The 12,966-nt window shown below is 36.5% G+C and overlaps 1 long non-coding RNA gene across 1 annotated transcript in view; it reads left to right on the top strand.

The window, feature by feature from the left end:
* The window catches only part of LOC128861324 (uncharacterized), a 113,491-nt gene extending 110,695 nt beyond the window's left edge, over positions 1-2,796 (top strand). The window contains exon 3 of the long non-coding RNA XR_008454362.1: positions 2,213-2,796. This is a non-coding gene — a long non-coding RNA (uncharacterized LOC128861324). The remainder of the gene's footprint in view (positions 1-2,212) is intronic.
* The last annotated feature ends 10,170 nt before the right edge of the window (positions 2,797-12,966 follow it).

The following is a 12,966-nucleotide window of genomic DNA, read 5'->3' as shown; positions in this document are numbered from 1 at the left end:
TTTTTGAATGTGTTCGGTAATTTGCTATGTAGATAATAGGAATTCGATTACAGAGAATTCATGGGAAACTGGAAGGCTGGCTAGAGTGGGCACCTTTGAGGCGCGCTCTCTGTGCGAAGAAATGACGAAGGTCAGTGTTTGAGTTGAAAAATATCGAAAGGTCACAGAAAGCAGAGCCACAGCAGAAAGAAGTTTCATTACTCAATTATTTAAACCAAGTGGAACTATTTTGCAATGCCAAATTTATTGCTTTATTAATTCGAAATGAAAAGTGCAAACTTATTTAATAGCAAATTCGAGATATGCCAGCTCGTAATGAGCAAAAGTTGAAATTGAATAAAAAATGTAAACCTATGGAGGAAGGCATATTTTAAAGACACATTTTGATGATCATACAAAGTGACACAAAATCAATCATGCTATCGGATTATTTATATTTTTTAGAAATAGTGCAGTACGTCATTCATAATTGAAATTTGTGAAGTGTAGAGCTGCTGTATAAAAACAGACAAGCAATGGCGGGCGTAAAGGTCAAAAGTCATCACTCAATATAATTTCTTTATTTATTATTTTTTTAATTTGATTTAATAATTTTCAAATACAAATCTGGATGATTAATTTTGCGCCACCCGAAAATTCAAAAATTCCATAACTCAAAATCACTTTTTTTATATTTTTTTTTAATTTTATTTAATAATTTTCAAATTCAAAACTGGATAATTAATTTTGCGCCACCAGAAACGTCAAAAAATTTCATCACTCAAAGTCATTTTTTTATTTAATTTTTTTTTTTTAATTTTATTTAATAATTTTCAAATACAAAACTGGATAATTCATTTTGCGCCACCAGAAACGTCAAAAAATGTCATCACTCAAAATCACTTTTTTATTAAATTTTTTTTTCAATTTTATTTAATAATTTTCAAATACAAAACTGGATAATTAATTTTGCACCACCAGAAACGTCAAAAAAGTTCATCACTCAAAGTCATTTTTTTATTTAATTTTTTTCAATTTTATTAAATAATTTTCAAATACAAAACTGGATGATTAATTTTGCGTCCCTGAAAATTCAAAAAATTTCATCACTCAAAGTCATTTTTTTATTTAATTTTTTTCTTAAATTTTATTTAATAATTTTCAAATACAAAACTGGATGATTAATTTTGCGCCACCTGAAAATTCAAAAAATTTCGGCACTCAAAGCACACTTCACAAAGAATTTAAATTGCAAATCAACAACAATCCAAGAGAATCTACTACCAAATATGGAACAACAATAGATGCTGTATTTGTGAGATATCTTGATAATATTTCATCCAATACTTTTGTAACGTACTTTAGTTATCACCGACCAATCGTCACAGTAATACCGGCAGAAGAAACATCGAATATAACTATTACTGAAGTCACAGATGAAAATATTTAAAATGTTTCACATCTGCCAGCCGTCCCATGACGGCTCACATTTTTTTTTATATATGACGCTATCTCTTACCTCTGTAGCCTTGCACCATTATATGATGGCTTCGGAATTTGTGATTAATCATGGTGTTCAACCTAATTTTAGACCTTTAAACCCTAAAATTCTTAAAACGCCGCAGTAGTGTAAAATGATTATTTTGTATTAATTGGTATAAATTTAAAATTTTTATTTCAAAGTGACTACTGAATTTGTGTGTTTTTTTTTGTGTTGATCTACTAGCTCTTATGAATATTATAATAATGGCTCGAAATATGCGCAGCTGTGGGTACATTTATATGTGCAATATTATAAGAGAAAAATGGTTTCCTAACCTCAAATAATAAGGAATAAGAAAAATTAAATTTCATTTCGATGTGTTTTTAATTTTGTGTACTTTTCTAGTGGTTGCTATATTTCGTTTTTTCAGGTTTTGAATTCAGTTTTTTAAGCAGTGTAAAACCTCTAGAAAGAACTACTATTAATAGACAATTGATTTTTTTTTCTTAACGGAGCCCGTCCTTAATAAACGTATGTATGTATCTTAGGGCGCCACTTGCCACACATTGCTTAACATTTCTTACTACGTAGATTATTTATAGGTAAAATTTTTGCCAAGCCCAAATAACGTATACCAATATTTCGTACCTTATTTTCCTTTATCATATTTTATTTATATTAGTTACAAATTGAACCAATTTTTCCTTCCACAACTAATTTTACCTTCCTATTTCTTTTTTATCTTTCCAGGTAAGTTGTTCAGCGGAAGTCTAGTTAAACAAAGTGCACTAATGCTAAATATTTTGAGAATTATGATAATATATGGTGCGGAGAAGGGTAAGATAAAGCATAGTAAACTGAAAAATGAAGAGATTGCTTCACTGGCGTAAAATCTCATGATGGTATTGCATTATTGAACTGCCCTATGACCCTTATTGAATGTAGAAATCAGCAAATGCGGCGAAACAGCTAAAATTTTTCAAAAATGTAAAAAAAAAATAAATTTAATATATGCATATATATATACACATGGTAGAAAAAGTCTGCGTTCACCCACTGTTATAAAGTATTAAAATAATTTAACGTGTTTATCTTAAAACTCTCAGTTATTTCTTTTCACTTATTTCAAAGAAAATTATTCATAGAGGTTATGAACAAAATTTTTTGGAGTTTGAGCTGCGTCGTGTTCAGATAACGGGATTGTAGTACAGTTACTTAAATAGGCTAAGCAGAAAAAGTGTGCGTTCATTTCGAATAGTGACGATTATTTGCATGGCAATTACGTTAAATTAAATTTTAAATCATTCATGTAGTTGACGCGGTTAAGAACAAATCTAAAGAGGGAAAAATTGATATTAGAAATACATTTTTTGTTACTATGGACCAAAGGCGAAAAGAAATAGATATTGGTGAAAGGAAAATCATTGTAAGCTTGTGGCAAAATAGTATGAGCTATCGGGAAATCGCGAAAATTGCTGGGAGGCAATACTCCTCGGTCCAAAGATTGATAAACAACTTCAAGCAAACGAATTGTTTGGAGTCTAAGCCTCGTTCTGGGCGTCCAAAAAAACTGACGGAAAGAGAAGAACGCAACATAACTATTCTTGTGAATTCTAATCCACGACTAACAGCAAGCCGAATTTCAAAAGACATAGAAGTAAAATACCAAAAGAAAGTAATATACATCCAGATACAGTAAGAAAAATTCGAAAAAGAATCGGATTTCACGGCAGAGTGGCCCGAAAAAAACCCTTCATATCGCGAGTAAATCGACTTAAGCGGATGGCTTTCGCCAAGGAATACGTAAACAAGCCACCTGAGTTTTGGAATAGTGTGATTTTTTCAGATGAGGGCAAGTTTTGCATTTTCGGGATAAAAAGTCGTAAAATTATTTGAAGGAAAAACGGAACGGCACTTGGAAAGCAAAATCTGGTACCTACGGTGAAGCATGGGGGAGGAGGTGCCATGATATGGGGGTGTATGGCTAGTTCGGGCGTTGGAAATATGCAGTTTTTTGAGTCGATAATGAACAGACATGATTATCTCGATATTTTAAAAACGAATTTGTGAGAAAGTGCAATCAAACTGGGACTCGGTGAAAGATTTGTTTTCCAACAGGACAACGACCCGAAACACACAGCAGAGATTGTTAGGTTGTGGTTGTTGTATAATGTTCCAAAACAACTTCGCACACCCCCACAATCACCTGACAATAACTAGCAAGGAAATGCTTAAGAACGCGCTTAAAGAGGAATGGGTACCCATAAGTCCAGAAATAACAGCCAACCTAGTTGGATCAATGAAAAGACGCCTCCTAGAAGTCATAAAAAGCCGGGGATATCCAACTAGCTATTAATTTTAAAACATTTCTATGATCTTAAGCCTTTTATTTTATTATTATTGAAGTGAACGCAAACTTTTTCCGTTTAGTTTGAATGGCCGTTTTAATTTTATGTGATCTCATTTTAAATTTGATTTTGTTATTGGTAGCGAAATATGTGTGATAGTTACGTTTAAGTGAACTTAATAAAACTCATTAAAAAAAATTTCTGAAATATTTATTGTTTTGAACTTTTTCTAATGCAAAGAATATTTGCATAGGTGAACGCAGACTTTTTCTACTATGTGTATATATATAATTGGCGCGTACACCCTTTCTGAGTGTTTGGCCGTGCTCCTCCTCCCATTTGTTTCGTGCGTCTTGATGTTGTTCCACAAATAGAGACACCTACAGTTTCAAAACGGTTCTAAACGGCAGATATTTTTTTTTATGAGGAGCTTTATCATGGCATCCGAAGGCTTGCCATTGCCTGCCGAAGGGCGACCGCTATTAAAAAAAAATTATTTCTTAATTTTGGTATTTCACCGAGATTCGAACCTATATTACGTTCTCTCTGAGCTCCGAATGGTAGTCACGCATCAACCCATTCGATTACGGCGACCGAATTTCATAAATAACTTCAAATAACTATAACACAGTAACCTATTGTTCCACAGAGGATACGAGGGAAATGAAATAGCGGACCATCTTAGCTGAAAATGGGGCAAATATGCCCCTAATTGGGCCTGAACCTTTCTGTGGACTTACAATGGACCACACCAATGCACTTCTAAGGAGGTGGAAGGTGAAGAAGTTCGTTGAACACTGACGAAACTCTATCGGTCAGCGACAAGCGAAACAATTCGTAACATCGGACAGAGCAATTTCTGAATTTCAATTAGCAGAGTAGCCTGAAATATCACTTAATCAAAATTAGCCACTCTGAGACCATCATCTGGCAATTCTGTGAAGTGGACACTGAAAATTCAAAACACATTCTTTGTGAATGTCCTGCAGTAGGCAGAAAATGGCTACGGCACCTTGGTGGTACTGATGTGCCTCCATCTAAACTATGGAACAATAAACACAGAATGTGAATTTTGGTCGCAGTGCGCAGTAGGCTACTAATAATAATAATAGACAAGTTTTCCACAACATACAGGGTGCGTACGGTATTTGGAGAAAATTTGAGTAGTTTTACTCTTTTTATTCGGAGAAAATTTTGAACAACTTCACAACTTTTTGACACCTTATTAACTTATTATATGCAGCTCGGTTCACTTCAAAATAGGCAATAATTTTAATGGAATAAAATGGTTATTAAAGCAATCGTATTTGATCCAAGGTTTTCTGATTATTCAAATGAAGATTGTACTTTGCTCGAAAATAAAAATGCATCAAAACATTATCCAATCTTCAGCAATTGTAATACTGTGCTTGAACCACGTGAATAGATGCACTAACCAAATACGAAAAAATTATAATAAATATATGAAATTTGCTTTTTTCTACATTTATTATTTAAAGATTAATACTTTGTGCTGCCACCTTGTTTATAAATTACTTCGTAAATACGTTGATGAATGGCTTTGTACAAATTCTCCAGATAGCCTAACGACATCCCAGATAAAGCTGTTTTAATGATTCATGGTTGTCTACAAATTGTTGCCCATTCTCGTAAACCTTGCGAGCAAGCCACACCCATAAATTTTCAATAATGTTCAGATCTGGGACATACGACGGCTAAAGTGTCAACGTTTTAAGACGCAATACAAATTTAGACCACACATGAAGGGTGTATAGATGGATTATACTATTGAGAGATCCAATTGAATAAGCCAAAATATTTCACAAATCTTGGGAAAAGGTTACTCGAACAGAGTTTTATAACTGTATCGCGTAATTTTGTAGTTTACGATTTTCAATTCGCTCGGGCTGACTCAAGTACCTTTATGCCTTTCTCAAGTCATGGAAGTAGAATTGTATCAACAGGCCCATCCAAATTGAACTTCTTTTCGTCACCTAAATACTACTTTTTTCCATTCACCGGGATGGTTATTTGTAACCAAAAGATGGCGTTCTTTACGAAATTTATTCAAAGATGTTTATTTTTGCATTTTTTTAATGCTTCAGATGTGCCGCTCTTAGAATAGCCCTTTGTAGCGTGGATTTGCCGCCTGCAACATTTGCCATTTCTTTAATTTTTGCTTTTGAAAAGGCGGAATTCGATGGAAAGCCATCCCAGTTCTGTCTTTCTAGTTCTTACCATAGCAGGCATTTTATTTCACGTAAAGATTCACAACGTTTGCACTTCGATACATCTTTTTGGTAATTTGACGATTTGAAAGTTCCTCTGACGTCAAGATATCGATTTCTCCTTCTTCGTGATCTGCTAAACCTTTCTGCTTTCCAATTATATTAGAATTAAGAGGTTTTCGACAAAGCAAAATGAATGCTTAAAAAACGATCCCTTTTCACATCTTTAATGTGCAATTTAGGCTAACTGAGCGCCTCTATTCAAGTGAACCACTAAATTAAGCACAATAGGGTGTTTAATTTTGTTTAGAATGCGTTTTGATCGGATAATTCGTTGTGCTCCCGTTTGCTCCGGCATAAATTGTCTTCGGCGTATAACAACTTTTGTTTTCCCGACATCGGAAACCTCAAGAGGTTGGGAGTACCTTCTTAACATTTCTCTTTCGACAAACTCTTCTGCTGCTAAGGTTGAAAATTGTACTGTTTCACGGAAGAATTCTTTTTCGGACCACAGGCTGATCCTTTTCGAAATCGACTTCGTTCGGGAAACCTTGCTACCCCGTCGGAACCCTAAAAGAACTGATTGGTCTTTTTTTCATAGGGTTTTCAGCAAGAAGTTTAACAAAAGTAAGTTTTTGACTACCACTAGGGAACAACTAGACCTGCAAGTTAGACACTTAGAGAGGTCCTAAAGACAGTCTTTAAAGTGACCTGTCCCGTATTCTTTAGCAAATGAGACTTTCCTCCCTGGTGGAGTAAGACGCTGACTGACTTGAAAGAGATGATTAGGAGAGTCTTCAATAAATATTATCAAAAAAGCAACTTTCATGTAAAACTCTAAAGAGCGAATGGGGAGTGGGCTGAACTGGTAGGCGAAACTTTAAAAATTCTTGTTGATGCCCATTTCCCGGCAGGAGGGGTTACCTGCGATGTCCCTGAAGCCTGTCCTGTCCGTCAACAGAATAAACTGGGCAATCGAAAGCTTTTCCCCTTTGAAATCTCCAGCCTGTCCCTGAAGCCTGTCCTGTCCGTCAACAGAATAAACTGGGCAATCGAAAGCTTTTCCCCTTTGAAATCTCCAGGTATCGATGGTATCATGCCAGGTTTTGAAGCATAGGATTTATACCGGAAACATTCATGGACAACTCGACGGATAAGACCTTAAGAACCATTATAGCCCATTGAATTTTCGTACTCTAAAGTGGATATTCCAGGCAGTTACAAAACCATGGTAATTCATTAAATATTTTTGTGGAGCCTTCGAGCAAATATTGAAACTTGCATTTTATTGTACTGAACTTCTATTGGCACAGCATACTCGAAATTTTTTTCAAATTCTGATTAAAAATATGAATTTCAGATACAATTTTTTTTTAATTTTTGTTTTCGAATTTGCATAAACTTGGATTTACATAGCTTTTTTGTAAAACCATGAACTATATTTGCATACAATACTTAATTAAAAAAATGATTTGCTAAAACTTGCCGACTACAGTTATTTAGAGCAGTATATTTTTACGATAATGGTCCGCTCTAATTACCACCCATTTCAAAAAAATTACCTAACATTCGCTACACATTTTTCATACATTTTTACATATGTATATACCTATATAAGTTGATACATACATACAAAATGCCCAATTTCGGGGTATCGCTATTTAGTGACGGTCATCGATGCGAGTCAGTGGGTTACTTTGATTTTCATCATTCTTTGACAGAAAATATTTGGCCGGCTATACTTGTCTTTTTTGTTGTGGCCTCCAACACACTTAATTCAGAATACAATGCCACATATTTTTGCAAAACATATACATACAGAGTATCTACATATTCAAATAGCTTACTTTTGCTTGCAGCGTTGCAACGTGAGGGTTGCTCGTTTAGATGTTGCTTGGTTGGTTGATGTGGTTACACCCCCCATTGCGCTTGAAAAGAAGCAGCGTTCAAAGCATTATGAAAGTACCCCAGGTGGAAAGTTCCCTTTCTAGTCAATCCAACCCGTTTCATCTAAATGTCAGTATTAACTTCACAGCCGTGAAATTTCGTCAGCCGCATGCATTTTATTTGCCCCAAAATGTTGCTAGCAGCATTGATTGTCAAATAAGCAGAAGCGTCAGAAGAAAAATGGTAGAAATGTAAACAAACAAATTTATGGTTTTGGGTTACATCTGTATGGTTATTTTGATTTGTTTATAGACGCGAGAAATGCTGCATGCGAAAAAGAAGTTTTCACTCGAAACAGCTGGCTTTTGGTGCATGCGTGGCTCTATGACAGGGCTAAACTGACGGCGGTAAATTGTTACACAATTTGTTTCACAATTTTGCACTTTCCCTATTCTCAGGGATGGTGATTACTCTTATAGTTTTGCATTGGAATATCAAAAACTTATTAGCATATCTTTCAGACGCTCTTGGCTGACCATACATGACTACATTCGTTAACATGGCTTTTGCAATGGGTTACAAGTTTACAAGTGGCATTAGTGACAAATCACTTGGCTTCAAATTGGGAGATAATTGAATCTTAAGGCGAGGTCTGAAGCAGAATTCTTTGACCAGTGCGGCTAATGCTGAGTGACAGAGCAACAGCAACAATATTTTTGGGGCTGAGGTAACCGGTCGTACATGAGGACTGCTTGCTTTTATTAACAACTATTTGCATGCCAATGCCTCGAACTTGATTTATAAGTTAATTTAAATAAGGCGCCGTTGGTGCTTTATCTCGACTTCTGAATTCGCATAGTTTTGACATCACTCCATCCATTTTAGACTTAAATTTTTATATGTAAGTTTTCGCGACGTTGTTCATAAGCAAAGCGATCAACATCAATAACCGTGAAAATATGAAACAGTGTTTCTGCCACTTTTCAAAATAGTAAAAAAACAATGATAAAAAAACACGAAACTAGTCGATGACCTACCCTTTTTAGTCGAGCAACTACAGTACGCTAGAGCATACTCCCCAACGTCATTCATTCTATTTTTCATTTGTTTGGCTTCTTGGTGGTTGTCACAAAAAATTTGCATATTGATTGATGGGTTCGCCAGGTTGGTCAGTTAGCCGGTTGTTGGTTTTGCTGGTGTATACGAGTAATTGGACTTGGCAGGTATGTCAAGTGCGATAATACTACAAAATATCAAGGGAGTAAATATAAGAGAGACCGAGAGACTAATGGCTGTTTTTAGCCTTTGTTAAGTAATCAAATACATTTTTGTTTTTGTTTAAGTTACATTTTTATACCTCGGTACCTGTAGGCGGCACATTATCGCCCAAGCCGTTGGTGAAAATGTGTTCTTACGCAAAAGCTTAACACACCCATACACATACATACACGTATAAATATGCATGCTCGTGGTAAGTATGCGTGCAACATTTATGATGTTAATGACTTTTCGACTTCTCATTTGCTAAGGTGGCACAGCTTTAGTTCATTGAGAAACAAATGGGCGGGTAAGGCTAGTTGAATGAAATGGGGAAAAAAGAAAAACGATGTGACGCAGAGCAAAATAGTTGTGTGTAACATACTTTTAAAAACGCTATAATAAGTGCAGGTGCCTCAAAACAAAAACAAACGCAATAAATTTAATACAATTTACATATACGAGGAGCGTTCAATGCGCCGAGAATCAGTGTAATTTACTAGTAAGGAAGAGTAATCTACGACATAGACATAGCGCAGCGAATAAAGATCCAGCGGCTACGTTGGCTGGGTCATGTCGTCCGAATGGATACAAACGCTCCGGCTTTGAAAGTATTCGATGCGGTACCAGCTGGTGGTAGCAGAGGAAGGGGAAGGCCTCCTCCTCTGCGTTGGATAGATCAGGTGGAGAAGGACTTGGCTTCACTTGGTGTGTCCAACTGGCGCCGGTTAGCACGAGAAAGAAACGACTGGCGCGCTTTGTTAAACTCGGCCAAAATCGCGTAAGCGGTTATAGCGTCAAGGAGAAGAAGAAGTTAGATTACTTGACAGTATAAATAGGAAATTTTACTTAATTCCGTTATTAGTTACCTAATAATCCTCGAATCCATCGTAAAGTAAATATTTTACAAAAAAAAGCAAAAAGTCAAAAACCCATTCCCGAGAAGTATTTAAGGGCAGAGTATTTAAGATTACTTTCACTCAGGCGGCGCTGTTACTGCGTGAACAAGTTGAGAAACTTGTACTACGCAACATCCCAATAAAGATCAAATTATTAGCAGCGAAGAGTTACCTATCCGTTGGTATTGTTCTGGATCATCTCAATCTCTCAAAAGTAAGTGCAAGATTCACGACACCTTAAAAGCAAGAGCGAGTAAAGTCCTGTAATAAGTTTCTGGAGGTCTTTGGAAAAAACTCAATTAGTTTTTGCAACTTGAGTATTTGTTACTTGACAGAAAACATAGCTTCAGCATTATGACCCAGAAATTAATAAATAATAAATGTAAATAAGTGTCCATCTAGTGGCATAATAAGGTTGCAGACCCTCTTAAAAAATTCAAATGCATTCCATTCGCCGGCATGATCATGGCCATGGTGTTTCGAGATTCGAAAGGAATTATATTTATTGAGTAAACGTTGCACCTTACGTTACCACTGCGCATGAACAAAGACTGCGATCTGGTGACTGACATCCAGAACATACTTAAATTATGGCATTAGCACTTCTCGAACCTATTAAATAGTGACAGCTGCGCATGCCACAGAGAATGTGAAGATCCCGATACCCCACTCGTTGACGACGGAACTGACGTTCCGCTAACCAACCATGACGAGGTAAGAATAGCGGTAACGCGGTTAAAGAACAACAAAGCCGCGGGCGCCGACGGACTGCCAGCTGAGCTATTCAAACATAGCGCCGAGGAGCTGGTAAGTTGCATGCATCAGCTTCTATGCAAAATATGATCGGATAAAAGCATGCCTGCCGATTGGAATTTAAGTGTGATCTGCACAATCCATAAGAAAGGTGATACTGGAATCTGTGCATATTACCGCGGGATTAGTCTTCTAACTATCGTCTATAGGGTTCTAGAGAGCGTATTGTGTGAAAGAGTGAAGCCCATCATCAACCAACCTTATCAGTGTGGCTTTAGACCTGAAAAATCCACCATCGACTAGATATTCACTTTACGTCAAGTCTTGGAAAAGAATCATGAAAGTAAAATCGACACGCATCATCTTTTCGTTGACATCACACCTACATTCGACAGTAAGAAAAGAAGTTACCTATATGCCGCGATGTCTGACCTTGGAATCCCCGCAAAACTAATACGACTATGCAAGACGACGTTGATCAATACAAGCAGCTCCAACAGAATTGGGAAGGACCTCCCCGAGGAAACAGAAATTCAACGTAGAATCTCTCTTGCCAGCAAGTGCTACTTTGGACTAAGTAGGCAATTGAGTAGTAAAGTCCTTTCTCGATGAACAAAACTAAGACTCTACCAGGCTCTCATCATGCCCAACTTAACGTATGGCGCAGAAGCGTCGACGATAAACATATCCGAGATGAAGTGTCCCCTTGAGAGAAAGATTCTGCGGAAGAATTGATGATGGAGAGATGAGCTGTATGAGCTTTACGACGACATAGACATAGCGCAGCGAATAAAGGTCCAGCGGCCAGCCGCTACGTTGGCTGGGTCATGTCGTCTGAATGGATACAATCGCTCCGGCTCTGAAAGTATTCGATGCGATACCAGCTGGTGGCAGTAGAGGAAGACGAAGGACTCCTCTGCGTTGAAAGGCTCAGGTAGAGAAAGCATTAACCCCACTTGGTGTGTCCAACTGGCGCCGGTTAGCACGAGAAAGAAACGACTGGTGCTCTTTGGTAAACTCGGCCAAAATCGCGTGATCGGTTACCGCTCAAATTAAGAAGAGGAAGAATTAAAGTAAAAAATTACGGGAAAACTGATGGTCGGTGTATTGCCTATTTGCGACATCGCTCTGGTTCGTACAGCGCTTATTTCGAAGTCCGCTGTTCGAATTATGGCTTCGAAGAAATTAATCAACAACTAATTACCTTTTTTTTATAAATTTGAGAAGGGATCTTCATGGAAGAAATTGTCTATCGTAAAGAATTCAAGGCAGCACTAAACGCAAATTTTTCTGTCTAGGAAGAAATATATTTTTTGGAGGGCTTTGCGGATTTATAGAAAGGGAATACATCGAACGCCCCTCGTACATACCATTCGGATAAATGAGTCATACTGTTCTGTGTAAATTTCAATAACCCGTTTTGTATTTCAACTTTTCTCATGTGGTTAGCGTGTTCATATGCCATTCCCAGCTTGTTTCCTTAAGTTATAATACAATTTTTGTTTGTTTTATTAGGTCACTACTTCTGCCTTTGTTATTTCACGCCCTCTATGTAATAGTTGGCTAGGTTATTATGTATATTTATATACTAAAAGTTTGTCAATCAAAATTTTCAGAATGACGAGCTTAACAGTTTTAGCTAGAGGCGTTTCTTTATTTGCCCATCTCTCTGTGTGAGTAGTAAATAACTCGACCAAAATTTAAGGCTAATTTTATTGTAATAATTCGGTTGAAAATCTGCTATTTCTAAGGCTGGTGTTTGAAAACTATCAAAATGCCTTTTTGCGAAAATGCTAAAAAAAAGTAATAATATTCCGAAAACGTTCTGTTTCATAGTTTCGAAGAATTTGCCCAAAATCGAGATGAAATGCAATTCGATCACCTTTTTGATTAATTTTAATCTATCTGTTCTTGTTTGGTATTGTAAAAAATCCACATAAGAAGGAGGAGGCGCTGTTTGGTTTTGCCTTGAGAAATAAATCGGAATGGAACGGAACATCAATACGATGTCTGAAATTTTGTGTAACACCTTCCATTCTTAACTAAATGTAAATGTCTTGATAAATACCTAACATTTGAAACTCGTCTAATCAAAACACAATTATGATCTTCAACCGAGTTCTGTAACACTG

The sequence above is a fragment of the Anastrepha ludens genome, chromosome 4 (genome assembly GCF_028408465.1).
Source record: "Anastrepha ludens isolate Willacy chromosome 4, idAnaLude1.1, whole genome shotgun sequence".
NCBI classification, from domain to species: domain Eukaryota; kingdom Metazoa; phylum Arthropoda; class Insecta; order Diptera; family Tephritidae; genus Anastrepha; species Anastrepha ludens.
Note: the sequence above shows the minus strand (reverse complement) of the source record. Positions and strands in the feature narration are given on the sequence as shown.